General features: G+C 39.2%; 1 protein-coding gene across 2 annotated transcripts in view; it reads left to right on the top strand.

The window, feature by feature from the left end:
* LOC148039984 (telomere repeat-binding factor 1-like) overlaps positions 1-12,029 on the top strand; it is a 111,027-nt gene that overhangs the window by 81,583 nt on the left and 17,415 nt on the right. The window lies entirely within an intron of this gene.

Consider the following 12,029-nt stretch of genomic DNA (forward strand, 5'->3'; position numbering starts at 1 on the left):
CTAAATTAGAAGGAGGTCGGTTCTATAATAAAACCTTCTTATTAACTTGATGATTGGGAAACGAGTCTCACTTCATGGCTCATTCCTTGTGGCCAGCATTTTTCCTTAAGCATGCCATTAGTATCTTGATCATTGATGGCCAATCTGTTTCAGAAAAGTTTGCACATTCATTTGATTCCCAGGAAAAATTTCAAGGTTAAATAGGTGCAGATGTAGTATTGGACTTGATTAGAATTGCCTGGCATGCAACAATGTCATTCCAGGTCCTTTATGAGAGCGAACATGCATCGCACAAAGACCACCATTGTAAATGTGAGCCATACAAAGGCTGACAGGCAGATTGGCGAGCAGCAGTACTTGGAGGTAATGTCATTGATTGGTTAGGAAAGGTGGTCCTGACTTAGTTTGATCCATACTGGGTATAGAGGGCCTACATTACTGCTGGAAAAGAAAGAAGTGTACCAAACCTGCTGGGTTAATTTGGCTGAATGATGAAAGAAGCATAGAATGCCAAGTATAAATGCAATTGGATTGGGGACTGCTGTGAATGCTAGTGAAGAACAGGCTGTGCCACCTCCAATCGATTACTGAGGAATAATGTTATGAGCTCCCAACGAATAAGCCTCCAAAGCTGCTAATAATGTCCTAAGATATGAATGTGGAACTCCGAAGCTCAGCCAAGGTACTAGTTGTCAAAGCTTGGCTGTTATTGAAGAGACTTGGCACTGACCCTTTCATGCATGCCATCTTGTGAAAAACAATTAGCACTCTTGGGTATAGTTATGCATCTCATGGATATAGGTCGGACAATTTATTGCAGTTCTCTGGTGATTTCCAGCATTTTTGGGCAGTTCGGATGGCCACGTAGGCTATGTAGATACCACATGGCATAGGTGGTACAACACATCATTTTTAATGCATTATTTATCACTGGGATTTAGTATTTGCAGTAGTTGGCAAGCTTATAGTGGTTGACCTGATCATTTTTATGATTATTTTATGCTTATTTATAGGCTGTAGCTTTTGGTCACATTCACTTGGTTTTTCAGGTGGAGAGAGAGATCATCTTGTGGAGATATATTCAAAAGTCCATGTACATATCTGCCTTCTTCATTTCAACATTTATTCGTTGCAGATTTCTGCATTCCTCTGTCTCTTTTCTCTCTCCCTCTTCTCTTGTGTTCATTTTCTTTCAGTCCGATCATACGCTTTTGCATTTGCTGCACTCTGACATAGTATCAGAGTAGTGTTCAAGGGCTGATTGATCGTAGGCAGATCTGACTGCAAGTTCGATCCTTCCTATTTCTTTCTTGTACTTCGGCCGTGATAACTCACAATGAGCATTTGACTATTGCTCGGGAGACATGACTCGAATTAGACCAATTGTATAATCGGATGACTGTGATGAAGCACATGTCTCTTCCATATTCGTTTCCATGTGAAAGTATGTCAATAAGCTTTGGCAATGGTAGCTGGTGACAGCAAAGGAAGGTTATAGTAGTAGTCGCCTAGGCTAGACGGCAATAGATGATGGCATTGTAATGCATAAACTAAGCATATGCCATAAACAACATCTCAGAGCAATGATGTACTACATGATAGTCATTTAAAGTATACATTAGCTGCAAAACACATGTAACTTACGCAATTGCACTTCTTTTGCATCACTTGCAAATGTACAATGCATATTATCCATGTATTCCATACATGCCAATGACCTTGTAAATGTATAGTTTGAGAGCCTAGGTGTAGACCATATACATTTGCATATCAACCCACATTGAGGGTACATTGAATAGTGATCCCAATGGCAGAAATACTACCAACATACAGTTTGACAGCTGCGTTTGCTATCTACAGCAGTTGCCTACTTCTCAATGACGTTTCCTAGCCTATGCACATTGTTCTGTGTTGTCACTGCCTGTTTAGCCTAATCCAAACTCTCCAAATGTGCATTTGCAACTGCTGATTACATTTGGAGACTGCATGCTTTGTATTGAGATCCATTCCAAGTATGACACACTCTCTAGCTCATACTCTATGTCCATGTGCTTCAAAGACACGAGAGTTCGAGGTCTCGTATTCACTCTACATAGTGTGTTTTTTGCATTGAGCATTGTATTTATTTATTCATTCATTCACCTTTAGTGTTCATTGTCTGTAAGTCATGCTAATCCTATTGAGTTCTATTATTAGTCTGCACTTTGTCATAGAATTTTGTTTGTATTGTATATTTGAGTATTTTTTTTACATGGTATTAGAGCTAGGTACTTTTTGCAGGAATCTAGGCCTTGATCAAGAAAGCTCCTCATAAAAAACAAGAACTTCCAAAGGGAAGATGACTTCAAACGCTTCCATATCACTTACTTTACTCTCCAGAACAAAGAGAGCAGGTGTGGGTTGCATAGCTTTCTTTTCGAGATTTGAACACTGGGGGGGGGAAACATCCGACTACTATGGTGTCGATAGACCCTATGAGATTTCTTGGGCTGAGTTTGGTTTGATTCTCATCCATTGCATCCAACAACTTCAAGGTAACATTGATTTTCTCCCCTTGAGATTCGGTGCACAAAACTATTGATTTTGCTGGAAGGATGGAATCTACATTTGGGATTGGCCATCCTATAGGGGAAATCAACACAAACCTACATTCTCTTCTCCTTCTACTCTAGTGTCAGGTTCACATGATTTCACTTATGTATCAATACTTGTTGTTTCTACTTCCATGCAAGATATTGATAGTAATGAACAAGAAGGAAATCTTTGATCTGTTCATTCAAGTTCAAGTCCCGGAGAGAACTGGTAATTTTATCTAAACACAAGAAGAGGAGCATATAGGAAAAAATCAGGTATCCCCCCCTGTAGTTTTGTTTCTCATAGTTAGTTTGAAGTTGGTGCATTATCATTTCAAGCATAATTTCTATTCTGGTCTAATTTTCAATTTTCTAAAAATAACACATCTCCGTTCACATTAATTTCTTCCACTGCACAATTTTCAATATTGCCCATTCCACTCTTCTCGTGTTGCATCTTACTCTACATTCACACATGCATTCACATCTCCATTCACTATTCCAAATGTGACATCCCATACTACACAATGGGATTCTTCAAATTTATGTAATTCCTTTCCTCTTACGATCTCTGTGTTTTGATATCCAGGTGGTGTAGATGCATCTATAGGGGAGGCTTGTCCTCTGCCTCATACACTTTCAGGATTTTCATCACATGGGTACCCTCCCAAGTAGTTCCATTTTCCGAGCGTGGGCCAGTTGGTACCTTAGTTTGTCCACATACTACACGTAGTGGACCTTGTAGTTATATGACTTGTGTGGGTACATGGTTGACAGTGAAGAGAGTGAGAGAGTGAAGACAACACGACTCCCAATGCAATTACCAAAGAGTGTAATGAAAGTACAAAGTACAATCCTTAAACCTTAGGGTTGTTAATGGGCGCTCATACCCAAAATGTGTAAAACACAATAAGTGCCCGGACTGTGTAACATAAGCACATAAAATAAAAAATAATATAATTGGAAAAAAAAACCTCTCATAAGGAGAGCAAAAAGTGTCCTAGTGTCCTATCACAAATCATTGACACGCCTCTATGAGCATAGACGTGAGTCAAACCCAACAAACCCCCCTTGGAGTGAAAAGTGATCAACATACAAGGATGATCCACAAAGGAGATCAAATTTAAAGCATTGCGAAATGCTTTAAATTTGTCATGAAGAAAGAGCTTTGGTGAAGATGTCTGCCACATTATTGGTGGTAGGGCAGTAAACAAGGTTGATATCTTCTACATGTAGCCTCTCTCTAACAAAGTGATAGTGGATCTCTGTGTTTCGTGCGTGTATGAAACACTCGGTTTCGTACCACTACAATTTCACTTTGATTGTCAGTAAACAAAGGAGTAGGCTTTCTAACAGATACATTGAAATCAGCCAATAAACGTCTCAGCCATACACATTCAACTATGGTAGTGAAAGCTACCTTGTATTCAACTTTACAAGATGATGTGGCAATAGTGGATTGTTTCTTGCTAAGCCAAGAGATGCAAGACGAGCCAAGAAAAAAATAGTTTCCACTTGTAGAGTGACGTGAATCAAAATCACCAGTTCAATGTGAATCACTGTAAGCATATAGTTGCAGTGGTCCCCCCTTGGCATAAAGCAGTCCAAGAGTCCTAGTACCTTGCAAGCAATGAAAAACACGCTTCATAGCTTGCCAATGTGACATGCGCGGGTATGTATATATTTGCTTAGGGCTGAAACTACAAACTGAATATTTGGCCTTGTGTTGCATAGATAAATGAGATATCGAATTGTTGGAGTATATGTATGGATGTCAAACAAATCACTGTCATCATGCAAGGACAACTTGAGTCTAGTCTCCATCGATGTGCTAACCGGCTTGCAATCCTGTAAGCCAAACCTCTCAAGGAGTCTACTAATATATCTAGATTGTGACAATCTAATGCCTCTAGCATCATGAATGAATTGAATGCCCAAATAGTAGTGCAAAGGCCCCAAATTTGACATTTCAAAAGTTTGGTGCAAATTTTTCTTGAATGTTGAAATCTGGTCAGCATGTGCCTCTATGAGCAAAAGATCATCTACATAAAGTCATGACCAGCAAGGATCCCTGCTCTTTGCATACATAAAGAGTAGACTCTGATGAGGTGTTAATGAACCCTTGGCTAAGTAAAAAGCATCAATTTTTGCATACCAAGCTCGGGGAGTTGCTTTAAACCATACAAAGCCATTTTTGGCTTACACACCAAGTGTTTGGATTCCTCAACTACAAAACCAATGGGCTACTGTACATATGCTTCTTCTTGAAGTTCCCCATGTAAAAATGCAGTCTTAATATCAAGCTAATGAATAGTCCAACCATGATGGGCAGCCAAAGCAACCATAGATCGAATGGTAGTCATATGGGATGTAGGAGCAAATGTCTCCTCATAGTCAATGTTTTTCTTTTGCGCGTAGCCTTTGCCCACAAGCCTGGCTTCATATTTATCAATGGATCCATCCATATTTCTTTTTAGCTTACAGACCCACTTTATACCAATGGCTTTCTTTCCAACAAGCAATGTCACTGAATTCCATGTTTGATTCTTTATGATAGAATCAAATTCAGCTTGCATTATTGCCATCCAATACACACTTTATTGTGCATCCTCAAAACATTCAGGCTCCTCATCATCAAGCGTGTGTGCTGCCATAACAAACTCCATTGTATTAGTATGATCATGTAGACAGGCTTGTCTTCTAGTATGACTAGCAATAAGAGCATCCAAATGACTTTCTTTCATAGTCTGCAAGTACCATCTAGGCATCTGGCTAGCTTCCTGACCATGTACAAGCTTCTACTGAGCCTCAAATTCAAAATCTTGCTGAATGTTCATATCAGCCATAGGCTGAATTTCTACATTGCTCAATGGAGCAGTTGGCTGAAGATTGTGTTCATTTATTGAAACTCTAGCTGTATCACCAAAAGAAATGGGAAGCATCCCTTCAAACATGTCATTTGTAGCTTGATATGTATCAAAATCAGCAAGGGATAATTCTGATTTTTCATAAAAAATCACCTCTCTATTGACAAACACTTTCTTGGAAACAAGATCATACAATCTAAATCCTTTGATCTCACTATTGTTCCCTACAAAAATGCATTTGACAACATTGTTGTTCAACTTATTTCTTAGGACTTTGGGAATTTCAGCATATGCAAGACACTCAAAAGTACGAAAATGGCTAACCAAAGGTTTCCGACAATTCCAAGCCTCAAAAGGCATAACAATTTTTAATTTTTAATGCCTTGGTAGGACACTTGTTCAAAACATAAGCACACATATTTGCTTCCATCCAAAAGCCATGTGGCAGACTCTTAGCTTTCAGCATACATCTAGCCATCTCCATGAGTGACCAATTCTTTCTTTCTGTAACCCCATTCTGCAGTGGAGTATATATAGCAGTATATTGATGGACAATGCCTTTTTGCTTCAAAAAATTATTCAGCAGCACGAAAGACATGTATTCCCCCTCTCGGTTTGAATAGAGAGTCTTATACGTGTAGCTAGATTGATTTTCAGCAAGTGCAACAAAAACCAAAAATACATCATACACATCTGACTTTTTCACCAATGAGTAGACCCAACAAAAACGAGTAAAGTCATCAATGAAGGTGACGAAATAATATCATCCACCCAATGACTTTGTCTGCATAGGTCCACATACATTCGAATGCACAATCCATAATCTAGCAGTTGCCTTAAAAGCAACATCATGCAGAAACGAGAATCGATACATTTTTTCCAAAATGCTTCCTTCACAAATATGCTCAGGAGGTTTCTCAAGAGAGGTAAGCCATCTAGTATCTGAGTACGTTACATAAGCATCAAACTGCCATAGTTGACATGCCCCATGCGAGCATGCCATGGCTCTGCTCATGACATAGCATGAGTAAGAGTAGATGCTAAATAGACAGACTAATCAATTGAATATGCATCTAACTCATAGAGTCCGTGACATAATGTCCCAGTCAAAACCAAAGTTAAGAATTCTTTATCCTTGACTATACATTCGTCATCATCAAATGTGACCTATATACCACACTTTGCTAAAGAAGAAATGGACAACAAATTCTTATTTATGCTTGGCACATATAATGCACTTGTAAACGAAGAGTAGAGCCATCAATGGCTTTCACGAAAATCTCCCCAACACCTCTAACAAGGCAAGGTGCATTGTTGGCACACTGCACGGACTTGCCAATAGGAGTTGCAATAACAAAGGAAGACAAATCCTTGCGGGATATAATGTGCTTAGAAGCACCACTATCAAAGAACCAAGTGCTAGCATCCTCAGTAGAACTAAATGCTCTATCAGCCCAAGAAGAGTCATAACTGTAAGTGTAAAAATAGTAGTCATGGTCTATAATAAAAGACATAGACTCTGTAGTAGTAGTAGGTATATCAGAATTAGACATCCTTGACGACGACTCCTTCTCCTTGGCAATGCGCTTATTACATTCTGTGGCATAATGACCGGACTTCTTGCAATAGTGGCACTTGCCCTTCTTGGTTTACGTACCCCCTTGTTTCTTGTTGCTTTGTGAAGTACCTGAACTTCTAGCTCTCTGAAGTACTTGGACTTCCAAAACTCTATGGAGCATTTTTTGACTAGCTGCCCTTGCTCTTCTGCCTTGCCATAAGAGCTTATATAGAGGATATAACATCCATCCCTCTGTTCTTTCTTGCTTGCTTTCTTCTAGGAGTAAACTAACCAACTGAAGAAAGGTAAGTGGCTGTGGAGAAATTCTCATGGTGAGATTTAGGGCCATATGAAAGGCCAAATAAGAGGGCAACAAAGAATTCAAAGTAGTAGAGATTAGCCATGCATCCGAATAATACTCATCTACATTCATTAATTACTGATGCAAGTACTGATTTTTCTACAAGGTGGGTAGCACTGTAGGCTTGAGGTGGCGGTGCTGTTGGCAGACGAAGTTGTAGGGGTTGCTAGTTAGGGGTAGCAGTTGAGTGGCTAGCTCAAGCTGATCTAGTTGGGAGGAGCTGAAGCTGAGTTGAATTTATGCTTTGATACCAAATGTGAGATTACATAGTTGATAGTGAAGAGAGTCAAAGAGTGAAGACATAGCATGATTCCCAATGCAATTACCAAAGAGTGTATGAGAGTACAAAGTACAACCCTTAAATCTTAGGGTTGTTAATGTGCGTTCACATACGACAGGTGTAAAATATGATAAGTCTCCAAATTGTATAACATAAGCACATGAAATAACAGATAATATAACCGGGGGGAAAAACCTCTCATAAGGAGAGTAAAAAGTGGCCCAGTGTCCTACTGTGGATCATTGACACTTCTCTGTGAGTGTAGTCGTGAGTCAAACTCAACAATCGTGCCACATCCAACAATCGATGCACTCATAACTTTAGCATTTTGACCTTGCATTTGAGTGGTGGGAATACTATATTGACCACTATGTAGCTCAGGATGGGACTCATTATATCATAGAAACAAGGAATGGGGGACGAGAATGGGGTTAGGGACAAGGTTAGCCAAAACCAGGGAATGCGAACCTTGGGAGAGGGGGGGACAATATATTTAAAAAATGCATTTTCACATATAAAATAGTTTTCAGCTCATCACATTGGACTTTACAACAATGAAATACATAAACAAGCATAGTTTAAGATTTCAAAACATTTTTTTTCCTTGAGTTTTATTAGTATATCACATAACAAAAATGAGATGAGTAAATGACAAATACAAACCATATGGATAAGCTTTAATAATCGATGTATTACAAAAGAGCATGTGTCCAAACTCCACTGTGACCTATTATTATTCATGAGACATGAAAGCTTAAGAGTTCAAACTTCAAAGACAAGAATTAAAAACAAATTCTCAAGGAGAAAAAGAGTGAACATTGAATAGTAAAAGATGAAAGACTAAAGTAGCTTCATCATTTATGACACCATGTAGACCCTAGGACCTAGGCAGTAGCCAGTTGGATGTTAGGCTATAACCAGCCATAAAGCAGTATGCAAAATGAACTTTAGCATTGAATAAGCCCAAATATAGAGAAAAGCATGATCATTTGCAACAAAATCGGCATCTACAAGCTATGGCAATAGGTCATGACATCGTATAGGCAATTGCCAATAGTTGGCTATCAAGCTATAATCAACCATAAAGCAACATACAAAATGAACTCTAGCAAGGAATAAGGCTAAATCTAGCGGGAATCATCATCATCTCTTGCAAAATGTGCATTTGCAACTCTCGAAGTGCTAGTCTCATGATTATGGGTGTCACAGACATGCCATGATCAAGTGTACGGATTAATTCTTGCCCATGCTATTTGAATTTATACCCCATGTGAATGCACCCTTAACAGGACATCCTCTAGCCAACCATGCGAACCCACCCTTGCCATGTCATCATAGAACCTTCTAGAGGTTATGCCATGTCATTGTCTACATCATCAATGATGTCATCATCGAACATTCTAGAAGATCTTTAGCCGCACTCCAACACCTATCAAAGGAGGGGCTCGCCATAGAGCTACTCAGTCTTGCCAATGCCAGTGTTGGAAGCTCAAGGAGTCCAGGCCTCCAAAGGAAGTGATTAGATGATTCCGCATGTTTATCAATCCCCAACAAGAGAACCCAAGATCAGCATGCTAGAGAAGTTCAATGGTGATTGTTTGAAGTTCAGGGGATTCATGCAATAAGTAAAGCTCTATATCCGCATGTAATCAGATAGATATCCAGATGATGCTTCTAAGGTGGGATTCATTGGGACTTTGCTTTGTGGTCAAGCTTTATCATGGTTCGCCCCAATCTTGGAAAAGAATATGCTAGTACTTCATAACTATAAGGCATTTCTTTGCGAGCTCACTTCCACATTTGGAGAAGCAGACGTTGGTCGAGTAGCAAAAATAAAAATTTGGGAGCTACGACAAGGTAATCACCCTACCTCTGCTTATGCATTTGAATTTAGGTAATTAATCTATGACCTTACTTGGCATGAGGAGTATTTTATTAGCCAATTCAGATGGGGGCTTTGAGATGATATCAAGGACCTCATGCTCACTATGCTTGAGGCAAAAACACTCAACGATTATATTATGCAAGCCATCCAGTGTGATAATAGATTGTTCGAGAAGAAGCAAGAAAAACGAGAAGAATTAAGGCCTTGCCAATGGAACCCAATCCCAATTAGAGACCCAATCATAATCAAGTTCGAACCCATGCAAATAGGTAATACCAAATTCTAGCCCTTGACCCCACAAGAAAAGCAAAGAGGAAGAGATAATCATCTATGTCTATATTGTGGAAACCCTAGACACATCACCCTAATTTGCCCAAATAAGAGAGCAAGCCCCAAGAGTTGCTACAACCATTCTTGAGTAAGAAAACGAGGACGTCCAATTGTAAATGAGATCGTATAACCGGACCTTGACATATGAAAGGGTCTTTGATCCCAACCACACCCATGGAAACTTTCCTTGTTACAGTCCAGATGATCCTGCTGAGAAAGATCTTTTCCCTCAAAGTCTTGGCGGACTTCGGGGCCTTTGCATGTTTCATTGATAATGACTTTGTGAATAGGTACGAGATTCCAGTACTCCAAAAGACCAATCCTGCACCAGTTGAAGTTGTGGATGGAGGACCTCTAGTATTTGGAGATAGTACCAAGGAAACCTGACAACTCATGGTAACTCTTGGCGATCATAAATCTCGTATATGCTTTAATGTCATATCTAGTTCCGCAAATCCATCATCCTTGGGATGCCTTGGTTAAAGAAACACAACCCAGAAATTGATTGGATTAAGCAAAAGATTACACATCATGAAAATCAAGAAAAGTCAGTATATCTATGAACCAAGGCCTTTATACACACAACAAGGTAGGAATCGATCTACATGATATCATATACTAGCTCAAGAATCTAGTAAGAATGAGTTAGTCAAGCTACCAAGACAATGTCAAGAATTCCAAGATGTCTTTGAAGAAAAGAATGCAAATCTCTTGCCCAAACACAGACCGTATGATTGTGCTATAGAACTCCATGAGGGGGACTCAATCACCTTTTGGACCCATCTACAAGCTATCCTCTGATGAACTAGCTGAACTACCCAAGAACATTGATGAGAACTTAGCCAAGGGGTTCATTGGGCACTCCAAGTCTCTTGATGGAGCCCTAGTTCTGTTCACGAAGAAGAAAGATGGGTCACTTCGAATGTGTGTGGATTATTGAGGACTCAACAAAATAACAATCAAGAATCGATACCCTTTTCTGTTGATACTAGAGCTCTTGGAACGCCTTGGAAAAGCCAAGATCTTCACAAAGATTGATATATGAGGGGCTTATAATCTTGTATGGATTAGAGAAGAAGACGAATGAAAGACAACCTTCGGCACAAGGTATGGTCACTTAGAGTATGTTGTTATGCCCTTTGGTCCCAACAATGCTCTTGCAGTATTTCAGCATATGATGAATGATATCTTCCAAGAGCATCTAGATAATTTTGTAGTTATATACTTGGATAATATCTTGATATTCTCAAAAGATCCAAAGGAGGTTGGACACCATGTAAAATTAGTTTTGGAAAAGCTCTGAGAAAAAGGACTATATGCAAAACTTGAGAGGTGTTTTTTCCATCAAATAGAAGTGAAAATCTTGGGGTACAATGTGTCCCAGAGAGAAATCTTCATGGACCCCAAGAAGATCCCAGACACCCACATGTGTCGATGATGTCCAATGTTTCCTTCGCTTTGCCAGCTTCTACAAGAAATTTATCAAGGATTACTCAAAGATAGTCACACCACTCACCAGACTCATAGGAAACTCAAAGTTCTCATGGACCTTAGAAGCCGAGAAGGCCTTCCAGACCCTGAAGACCGATTTCACCACTGCCCCAATCCTAGTCCATCCAGATTCTACCAAGCCCTTTTTCTTGGAGATTGATGCCATAGTTGTCAGATATGAAAGGTATGATACAATATGGTATGATAAAATACGGTACTAAATGGTATCTTAAGATTTTATAAGGTACAGTATGATATTAGTAAGAAAAAAAATAACTTGATTATTTTAGACTAAAGATAATAGAATAGATTTTTCAAGTCTAAATAGCAATACTATTAGAGTATATAAGATGAGTACTTGAGGACAACATGCCAAAACCTAATGCTGCATGTGCAACATGCGCTAGTGCTACCTACAACTTATAACTACATAGATGGGAGTGGATACATCATACATGCATGATCATACAAATAAGAGAAGTGTGGGCTTGAGAGAGATAAGGTTGAGAGAAATTGTTTGAATCTCAAATAACCTAATCTCATGGGAGAATCATATTAATATAAGGAGCATTTAGCTCGTCCCAAGGTGCAGTTCGAATGGGAAAGATGCATCCATTAAGTTGGTACCTTATGGTACTAATATGTAAGGTATGGTACCTAAAGTATGGTATAGTATCAAACCTT

This window comes from Lygodium microphyllum, chromosome 2, assembly GCF_053477565.2.
Source record: "Lygodium microphyllum isolate KBCC chromosome 2, Lygodium_microphyllum_v1.1.10, whole genome shotgun sequence".
Taxonomy (NCBI): domain Eukaryota; kingdom Viridiplantae; phylum Streptophyta; class Polypodiopsida; order Schizaeales; family Lygodiaceae; genus Lygodium; species Lygodium microphyllum.